The sequence below is a fragment of the Meles meles genome, chromosome X (assembly GCF_922984935.1).
Source record: "Meles meles chromosome X, mMelMel3.1 paternal haplotype, whole genome shotgun sequence".
In the NCBI taxonomy this organism is placed as follows: domain Eukaryota; kingdom Metazoa; phylum Chordata; class Mammalia; order Carnivora; family Mustelidae; genus Meles; species Meles meles.
In genome coordinates this window covers 88,935,838-88,946,558 of record NC_060087.1, presented here as the reverse complement: position 1 = coordinate 88,946,558, position 10,721 = coordinate 88,935,838, and the positions used below count along the sequence as shown (strand labels likewise).

The 10,721-nt window shown below is 35.0% G+C and overlaps 1 non-coding gene across 1 annotated transcript; it reads left to right on the top strand.

Moving 5' to 3' along the window:
• Positions 1-403: 403 nt before the first annotated feature.
• LOC123935657 lies at positions 404-513 on the top strand. Its single transcript, XR_006816945.1, has one exon. It is a non-coding gene; the product is annotated as a U6 spliceosomal RNA (small nuclear RNA).
• Positions 514-10,721: the final 10,208 nt, after the last annotated feature.

Genomic DNA, 10,721 nt, shown 5'->3' with positions numbered 1-10,721 from the left:
GCTCAGTGTGGGGTCTGCTTGAGATCTCTCCTTTTCCCTCTGCTCGACCCCTGCTTGTACTCTCTCTCTCCAAAACAGACAAACAAACAAACAAATAAATATTTTAAAAATGTACTTCATGGAGTAAATAGCAAGCTAGATGAAGCAGAGGAAGAAGGAACAGCAGAATACACACTCTTTTCAAATGCACACAGAATATTTTCCAGAACAGATCATATAATTCATCCTGTGCATCTTTTCTATCTACAATGTTATGAAACTAGAAACCAACCACAAGAAAAAAAATCTTGAAAGAGCACAAATACATGGAGGCTAAATAACATGCTACTAAACAATGAATGAATGAACCAAGAAATCAAACAAGAAATCAAAAAGTACATGGAAACAAATGAAAATGAAAACAGTGCTTGTTTTAGTAACACATATACTAAAATTGGAATGATACAGAGAACATTAGCATGGCCCCTGTGTAAGGATGACACATAAATAAAAAACACAATGGTCCAAATTATTTGGGCTGCAGCAAAAGTGGTTCTAAGAGGGAAGTTTATGGCAACACAGGCAGGCCTACATCAAGAAGCAAGAAAAGTCTCAAATAAGCAACCTAAACATACACCTAAAGGAGGTAGAAAAACTACACAAAACCAAAACCCAGAAAAAGGAAGGAAATAATAAAGATTAGAGCAATAATAAATGATATAGAAATTAAGAAACAAGAGAACATATCAATGAAACCAAGAGGTGATTCTTTAAAAGATAAACAAAATTGATAAAACTCTTGTAAGATTCATTAAAAAAAGACACAGGACCAAGATAAACAAAATTATTAATGAAAGAGAAGAAATAACAACTAACATCACAGAAATACAAACAATTGTAACACAATATTATGAAATTGAGAACACACAATATTATTGTAACACAACATTATGAAAACTCATATGCCAACACATTTGACAACGTAGACAAAATAGATACGTTCCTAGGGACATATAACCTACAAAAACTAAAGCAGGAAGAAATAGAGAATTTGAATGAACCGATAATCGGCAAAGTAATTGGGTCAGTAACCAAAAGACTCCCCCAAAACAAAAGTCCAGGACCAGATGGCTTCATAGGGGAATTCTACTAAATTCTACTAAACATACCTATTCTTCAACTATTACAAAAAATATAAGAGGAAGGGAAACTTCCAAAGTCACACTATGAGGCTAGTATCACCCTGATACCTAAACCAGATAAAGACATCACAAAAACAGAACTACAGGCCAATACCACTCATGAATATAGATGCAAAAATCCTCAACAAAATATTAGCAAGCCAAATCCAACAAATATTAAAAAAATCATACATCACAATAAAGGAGGATTTATTTCTAGGATGCAAGGGTAGTTTAATATTCACAAAACAACCAATTTAATATATCACATCAGTAAGAGAAGGGATGAAAACCATGTGATCACTTAAATAGATGCAGAAAAAGCATTTGGTAAAGTACACCATTCATTCATAATAAAAACCCTCTGCAAAGTAGGTCTAGAGGGAACATAGCTCAACATAATAAAGGCCTTATATAAAAAAATCCTTATATAAAAAATCAAGATAAAAAGTTTCAAAAAACTAAAAGACAACATACTGAATGAGAGAAGATATTCACAAATGACATATCTAATAAAGGGTTATCATCCAAAACATGAACTGTTACAACTCAATACCCAAAAACATATAATACAATTAAAAAATGGGCAGAAGACATGAAAGACATTTCTCCAAAGAAAATTCACAGATGGCCAGCAGACACATGAAAATATGTTCAATATCACTCATCATAGGGAAATACAAATCAAAACTAATGAGATATCACCACACCCCTGTCAGAATGGCTGAAATCGGGGCACCTGGGTGGCTCAGTGGGTTAAGCCTCTGCCATCGGCTCAAGTCATGAACTCAGGGTCCTGGGATCGAGCCCCACATTGGGCTCTCTGCTCAACAGGGAGCCTGTTTCCCCCTCTCACTCTTTGTCTGATGCTCTGCCTACTTGTAATCTCTCTCTCTCTGTGTCAAATAAATAGGTAAAATCTTAAAAAAAAGAATGGCTGAAATCAACAACACAGAAAAAGTAAGGGTTGACGAGGATGTGCAGAAAAAGGAACCCTCTTGTACCATTGGTGAGAAGGCAAAATGGTGCAGCCATTGTGGAAAAGAGTACAGAGGTTCCTCAAAACATTAAAAATAGAACTACCCTATAACCCAGGAATCTCACTATTCATTATTTATCAAAAAAAATACAAAAACATTAACTCAAAATAATATATGCACCCCTATGTTTAATGACAGCATTATTTACAATAGCCAAATTATGGAAACAGCCCCTGTGACCATTGACTGATAAATGGATAAAGTAGGTGTGGTATATATATGTGTACACACACACACACACACACACACACAGGAATATTATTCAGTCATCAAAAAGAATGAGATCTTGCCATTTGTGACAACATGAATAGAACCACAGAGTACAATGCTGAGCAGAATAAATCAGAGAGAGACAAATAGCATATGATCTCATATGTGGAATTTAAGAAACAAATGAGCAAAGGAAAAAAAAAGAAAGACAAGGCAAGAAACAGATTCTTTTTTTTTTTCAGATTCTTAACTATAGAGAAAAAAGCGATGGTTAACGGAGGGGAGGTGGGTGGGGGAATTGCTGAAATTGGGGATGACAATTAAAGAGTACATTTATCTTGCTGAAAATAAAATAAAATGAACATAAAATAAGAGGAGAGAGCTCGCACCCTTAGAGCTGAGTAAGGCAAGGGAAGATCTGGGGTTTCTGGGGAACCATAATGTGAAAGAAGAGCCCCTCAGTGCTGGGACACAGACATCTGTAGAAAGGGGGCTGCCCAGTTAGTGGTGGTTTCTAAATGTACTCTGATCAGGGGCTCTGATGCATACCTGGCACTCAACCTCTGTAGAGGATGAATTGCCCAGCTGGTGCTAAGCCATAGGATCTCATCAGAGGTTCCCCTGGGCTGGGTTCAGACCTTTGAAGAGAGAAAAGTCATTAGCGTGCAATGACTTTTAGAAAAGTCAGAAAAAGTGCAAAATTGGTCACCCTCCTGTCCTTATAGAGACCACATGGCTCTAGTAAAATGAAAGTCTTTGTTGGGGTGAAACTGAGAGGAACAGGAAGCAGACAGGAAGTTGCAAACCCCTTCTATGCGATACCTCATTGTGGTACTTAACAGGGAGCCAGTTGCTAAAGGAGAAATGTGACTGGTAAGAGTCCCAGGTTTTCCATAGCATAATGTGAGATGTGCAGCTGAGGACCTTATGTATCCCTCATCTACTCCTTCTTCCTAAAGTATATATTGTACTAGGAAAATAACAATAAGTGCTTTAGTTACCCTGCATTTCTTTTAAAACATAATTAATAAAAAGAAATATCAGCAACATCCACTATCAAAATATAACCTCAGTAAGATAATAAATTCACAAAGAAGTTTTTTTGAAATAGAAACCATTTAGAGATTTTAATTAGTGATCCCATAAAGCACATTTTGTACTTTAGAAGAGTGGGTTTCAAAGCAGTGTATGGGTAAACCAAGAGGTATAAAAGGTAGTTCACTGAGGCTCAGGGATAAAATAATTCCATAAATACTTATTTGTATATAATATTTTTATTTATTTCAAAATTTAGTTTCATAAGCATAACTAAGCTTCAGTGGAAAAAAAAGCAATGATTGCCTCTGCAAGTTGAAAGAGCATTTAACAGAAAAAGAACATAAAAGAGCATTAAGATGTGAAGGCAATATTTTTGTTTGTTTTTTGAAGGCAATGTTTTTATCTTGAAAGTGTTTGTGTTACACAGGTATATACATAAAATTACTTTCAGCAAACATCTAGAACAGATTTTTAAATTTTCATTTTTCATAAATTTCACATTACTAGAAAAACTGTAAACAAATATTAAATTCTAGTTAATGACATGTGTGCTGAAGTACTTACAAAAAAGTTTACTGATACTCACAATTTACTATGAAAATAAAAAGGAGTAGTGGGGGGTTAGATGTATAAATGAGTAGATAAGTGAAAAAGCAAGTAAAGTAAACCATAAGAGTAGAGTCAAGATGGACTATAAGAGAATGCTATGAAAAATTTTGTCTATAAATCAATAACTTAAAGAAAATGCACAATTTTTCAAAGACACAAACTGCCAAATCGCTCAAGATTTCCATGAGATGAATAATCCTGCATCTATAAAAAAACATTTAATTAGTAGATTAATAATCTTACCATAAGGAAAACAAGACCAGATGATTTTAATGATGAATTCTATCAAATTTATAAGTAAGATATGGTACAAAGTCATGTATGTTGAATTTAGTTTATTAGGGACATAAATGTTTAGAATTCTTATGTCTTCTTCATTAACTGATCCTCTTTTATTACAAAATAAACTTTATTCCTGGTAGTATTCTTTGCTCTGAAATCTTCTTCATCTGATTTATAATAGCCATTTGTGCTGTTTTGATTTTTAGCTTGGTATGTATTTTTTCATTCTTTTACTTTTAACCTTTATTTTTGTATATAAGTATATAATGCATTTCTTGTAGGCAGCATGTGTTTGGGTCTTGTTATTTTATGCAACCTGACCATCTCTGCAAGTTATTTTATTTTATCTTATTTTATATTTGTAATATTTTTGGTTTTAATTTTAAGACCTTTGAAACACTATTTCCATATTTACCTTGGGGGAGATATGATATGCTTGGTACGATACATATGTGCAACTCTCTGAAAAACATTAGGAACGTGGAATCCCCTGACATTAGATACTGAAAAATAGTTGAAGTTATTATCTGAAAAAATTCAAATAAGAACTATCAAGTCACTGCTTTAATTCCAAGAGTCAAAATGTCATGGGTAAAACACTATTCAATGTATGCATTTTTATGTGACAAAAACGATATTCAGCATATCTTTTTAAAAAATTAATTAATTTAATTTTTTAAATTTCTTTTCAGCATAACAGAATTCATTGTTTCTGCACCACACCCAGTGCTCCATGCAATACGTGCCCTCCTTAATACCCACTACCTGGCTCCCCCAACCCCCCACCCCCCCGCCCCTTCAAAAGCCTCAGATTGTTTTTCAGAGTCCATAGTCTCTCACGGTTCACCTCCCCTTCCAATTTCCCTCAAATCCCATCTCCTCTCCATCTTCCCTTGTCCTCCATGTTATTTGTTATGCTCCACAAATAAGTGAAACCATATGATAATTGACTCTCTCTGCTTGACTTATTTCACTCAGCATAATCTCTTCCAGTCCCGTCCATGTTGCTACAAAAGTTGAGTATTCATCTTTTCTGATGGAGGCATAATACTCCATCGTGTATATGGACCACATCTTCCTTATCCATTCATCCGTTGAAGGGCATCTTAGTTCTTTCCACAGTTTGGCGACCGTGGCCATTGCTGCTATAAACATTGGGGGACAGATGGCCCTTCTTTTCACTACATCTGTATCTTTGGGGTAAATACCCAGTAGTGTAATTGCAGGGTCATAGGGAAGCTCTATTTTTAATTTCTTGGGGAATCTCCACACTGTTCTCCAAAGTGGCTGCACCAACTTGCATTCCCACCAACAGTGTAAGAGGGTTCCCCTTTCTCCACATCCTCTCCAACACACGTTGTTTCCTGTCTTGCTAATTTTGGCCATTCTAACTGGTGTCAGGTGGTATCTCAATGTGGTTTTAATTTGAATCTCCCTGTGGCTAGTGATAATGAACATTTTTTCATGTGTCTGATAGCCATTTGTATGTCTTCATTGGAGAAGTGTCTGTTCATCTCTTCTGCCCATTTTTTTGATATGATTATCTGTTTTTTGTGTGTGTGATATCCAGGATCTATAAAGAACTTCTCAAACTCAACACACATAAAAATTAATTTATTTTTTATTATTATGTTCAATTAGCCAACATATAGTACATCATTAGTTTCTGATGTAGTGTTCAACGACTCATTAGTAGAGAAAGGGGAACCCTCTTACACTGTTGGCGGGAATGCAAGCTGGTACAGCCACTCTAGAAAACAGTATGGAGGCTCCTAAAGAGGTTAAAAATAGAGCTAACCTATGACCCAGCAATTGCCCTACTAGATATTTACCCCTGAAGATACAGATGTAGTAAAAAGAAGGACCACATGCACTTCCATGTTCATAGCAGCAATGTCTGCAATAGACAAACTGTGGAAGGAGCTGAGAGGTCTTTCAATGAATGAATGGATAAAGAAGATGTGGTCCATGGAGTGGACTATTACAATGGAATATTACTCAGCCATCAGAAAGGATGAATACCTACCATCCATGCATCGACATGGATGGAAAAGGAGGTGATTATGCTTAAGTGAAATAAATAAAGCAGAGAAAGATAATTATTATATGGTTTCTCTCACATGTGGAACCTAAGGAGTAGGGGGGGGGGGACCATAGCAGAAGGGAGGGAAAACTGACTGGGAAGAAATCAGAAACGAAGACAAATTATAAGAGACTCTGGACTCCAGGAAAAAAACTGAGGGTTACAGAAGTGAAGGGTGTAGGGAGATGGGGTAAACGGGTGATGGGTATTATGAAGGGCAAATGTTGTGATAAGCATTGGATGTTACACAGTCTCTGTATTTTTGTTGGGGTGTTTAGATCATTAACATTCATGTAGTTATTGATACAGTTAGGTTTAAATCTATCATCTTGTTCTTGGTTTCTAATTGTCCAATCCATTCTTTGTTCCCATTTTACTTTTAGTCTGCCTTTTTCCTCAGATTATATTTAAGATTTAGTTTTAACTCCTTTGTTGCCTTCTTAGCTATAACTCTGTTTTGTTATTATTGTGGTTGTTTTAGAGATTATAGTATGTATCTTTAACTTATCACGGTCTATATTCAAGTGATATACTATATCACATATATTTTAAGAAACTTATAATAGTATACTTTAATATCTCCCTTCCCAGTCTTTATTATATTGTCATACATTTTAATTATACATATTTTATAAACCACTAAGATATTATTATTTTTGATTAAATAGTTATCTTTTAAAAATGATATGTAAATAGTAAGAAAAAATTTCATATATTTACCCAAGTCAATACCATTTTTGGTGCTCTTTAATCCTTTTGTAGATCTAGATTTCCATTTGTTATTTTAAAAAAATTATTTAAATATAGTTTAGTTAACATATATAGTATTATTAGTTTCAGAAATAGAATTTAGCGATTCATCAGTTATATATAACATCCAGTGCTCATTACATCAAGTGCCCTCCTTAATGCCTATCATCCAGATACCCAATCCTCCCATCTCTCTCCCCTCCAGCAACTCTCAGTTTGTTTCCTAAGGTTAAGAGGCTCTTACGGTTTCCCTCCCCTTCTGTTTTTATCTTATCAGTTTCTTTTGGCCTGAAAACTTCCTTTAGCATTTTTTATAGTGTGGGTCTCCTGGTGATAAATTCTCTTCCTATTAAAAGTTTTTTTGCTGTGTATAAAATGCTGGTTGAAATTTTTTAAAAAGTACTTTACAGGTATTACTACATCATTTTCTCACTTGTGTTGTTTCCAATGAGAAATTTGATGTTATCTTCTCTTTGTTCCTCTGTATGCAATATAAGTTTTCACCACCTCTGTCTACTTTTAAATTATTCTTTATCACTTAATGTGAGCAATTACGTTAGTATATACCTTGTTGAAATTTATACTTTTGTGTTTTGGGTTTCTTAAGACACTTGGATCCATGGATTAAAATGTACATCAAATTTGCAAAAAAAAAATCAGCTATTGTTTCTTCAAATATATTTCTGTCCCCACTTCAAAAACTCTAATTACATATATATTTTGCAACTTGAAGTTGTCAAACAGATCAATGATGGTCTTTTCATATTTTTTTTAGATTTTTTTCCTCTGTGTATCATTTTGGATACTTTATTGCTATATCCTCAAAGTTACTATGTTTTCTTCTGCCAAGTCTAATCTACCATCAATCCCATTGTTTTTTATTTGTTTGTTTGCGTATATTTGTTTTGGTTTGGTGTTTGTGGTCTTCAAATAGACTTTATTTTTAAAAATAATTTTAGATTCACAAAAGAATTCAGCAGAATGCAGAGTCCCCTGTCCTCCCATAGTTACAATTTATTTATCCAGTCACTTAGCGAAAGACATCTTGGTTGCTTCCAAGTTTTGGAAACCATGAAGAAAGGTACTATAAACATCTGGTTTTTGTGTGAACATAAATTTTTAGCTCATTTGTGTAAATATGAAGGAGCATTATTGCTGTATTGCATGGTAAGAGTATGTTTAGTTTTCTAAGCAACTGCTGAGCTGTCTTCCAAAATGATTTTATCATTTTGCATTCCTACAGCCAAGAAATGAGAGTTTCTTTTGCTTCATATTCTCTCCAGTATTTGGTGTTGTCAATGGTTTGAATTTTTTCCTTTCTGATAGGCATGTAGTGGTGTCTTCATTGTTTTAGTTTGCAATTCCCTAAAGATATACTGATGTTGAGCATCTTTTCATATACTTATTTGCCATCTGTTAATCTTCTTTGATGATGTGTCCAAGTGTTTTGTCCGTTTTAAAAAATTGTACTGTTAATTTTCTCATTATTGAGTTTTTTAAAAGATTTTATTTATTTATCTGACAGAGATCACAAGTAGGCAGAGAGCCAGGCAGAGAGAGAGAGAGGAGGAAGCAGGCTCCCCGTGGAGCAGAAAGCCCAATGTGGGGCTCGATCCCAGGACCCTGAGATCATGACCTGAACCAAAAGCAGAGGCTTTAACCCACTGAGCCACCCAGGCGCCCCGAAAAAATTTTATTTTAAAAGTAGTGATGACTTCAAGCAAGAAAATCTGGTTTGCTTATCCACCCTCATTCCTTGCTTTTGCATACCCTGCCCCCATCAAGTAATTAGGTTTGATTACATGCCTTTGCTTTAGGAGCATAATTCCCATAATCTTCCATTATTTCTGTGGTCACTAGGGCATAGGGCACTTTGTCAAAAATGGATGTCTTTTCAAGAATCATTTTTATGTACATCCTCATGTACTGCCATCCTCATGTACATTGTTCCAAAAAGTGCCTTTGGAAACAGCTATGAACTATTGACTTTGGAAACAGCTCACTGTGTTGTTTGCCTTTCTCCATATTTTCTAATATTATTCTAAGGTGACCAAGATTCCCTGTGCATTCCATTGGCACAGACATTCCAGCCCAAGGGACTGTTTTTACCAGAAAATCTCCATTTTTACTTGGAGAATATTTACCATGATTAGAAACTGATTTCCAAATATTACTTATTGTCTTTTCATTAAAATCATATCTATCATTATCTAATATTTTTTCTATCATGTCATTCATTCATTCATTGTTTCATTCATTCCTAGCATTGTGAGGAATAATAGTGCTATTTTAATCCTGTGACTCTGAGGATAAACTTAATGTGCCAATAAAAGAAGGTAATATTTCAACTGATGTAGCAAATTTTTACACTGACAGCATGTAATGTATTATGCCTGGAAATGAGATACTGAGCAGAAGTATGGACTGCCAAAAAGTGATTAATTTCAGGATTGATATTAGGGATTTTAGGTGACTCACAATTCAGTTTGTGGTTTTGTTTGGAAGAGGAGGGAGGCAGCCTGAGCTTTCTAGCATATGATTGAGATCTGAGGCATTTACTGAAGGTAATCAGAGTTTTCTCAGATCTGTTTGCATTTTCTCCATCTTTGAGACTTATTTTCCTTATCTACTAAACTCTCAAGTCAACCAAGTGATGGGTGTATATTTGGGGCTATATTGTCTTTGAGATTCCGAGTGAATGTAGTATCAGTTATGCTAGTCTCTAAGGAAGTTAAATTATAAGACTAGAATCCCAGTGGTTTGTGTTTTTGAAAGGAACCCAAATCTGCCACACACCTTATACTGATTACCTACCTAAACCATTATATGAAGTTTTCCCCTCCACACTGTACCTTGTTAAGCTTCTTGTCTTTAATAATGTCTATTCAATCTTTATATTGGAAGGAGGTGTAAGTGGCTGAAGCATGGATTATGGTTCTCAATGTGAAAATCAATTTTCACATTTTGATGACCATAGAAAGCTGTCAACAGTTCAAACATCATGGTGACCTCCTGGTTTCTATGACAACTGGGATTCACGCAATTTTATCATTGAATAGAACCATTTAGCAAGGATGTTTACAAGAAGGAAATAAATGCCTATTAAACTTCAGGGTCTGCCATAGCAAATGTTCTGGGTCTAAGAGAGACGGCTTCCAGTAAATTAATCAGGATGGGTTCTAGTGAACTTGAAGCTACAACTACTACCTGGTCACTTTAGTCTCTTCATGGCAGTGATTAGCAGGCAAAGAAAGGAGTTTATATAGTAGTGGGGCAAGTTGACTCTGATTACCATGCAGAGATATGAACTGTTGCTACATAATTAGGATAGGGAGGTTCATCATCTGAACCCAGATGATTCATCAGGAATTATTATTTTTTTTGGTGCTTCTTGCTCAGTAACAGCAGTAAATGGAATCAGTATAAAATAAGAGTTGATTTCTTCATAATTTTAAGAATTGTTTACACTTCAGATCTTGGCTAAGTGGGGTTGAATGCAACAAAAAGTCTTGGACTGTTATCAGAAACCATTCTAGGAAGACTGCCTGC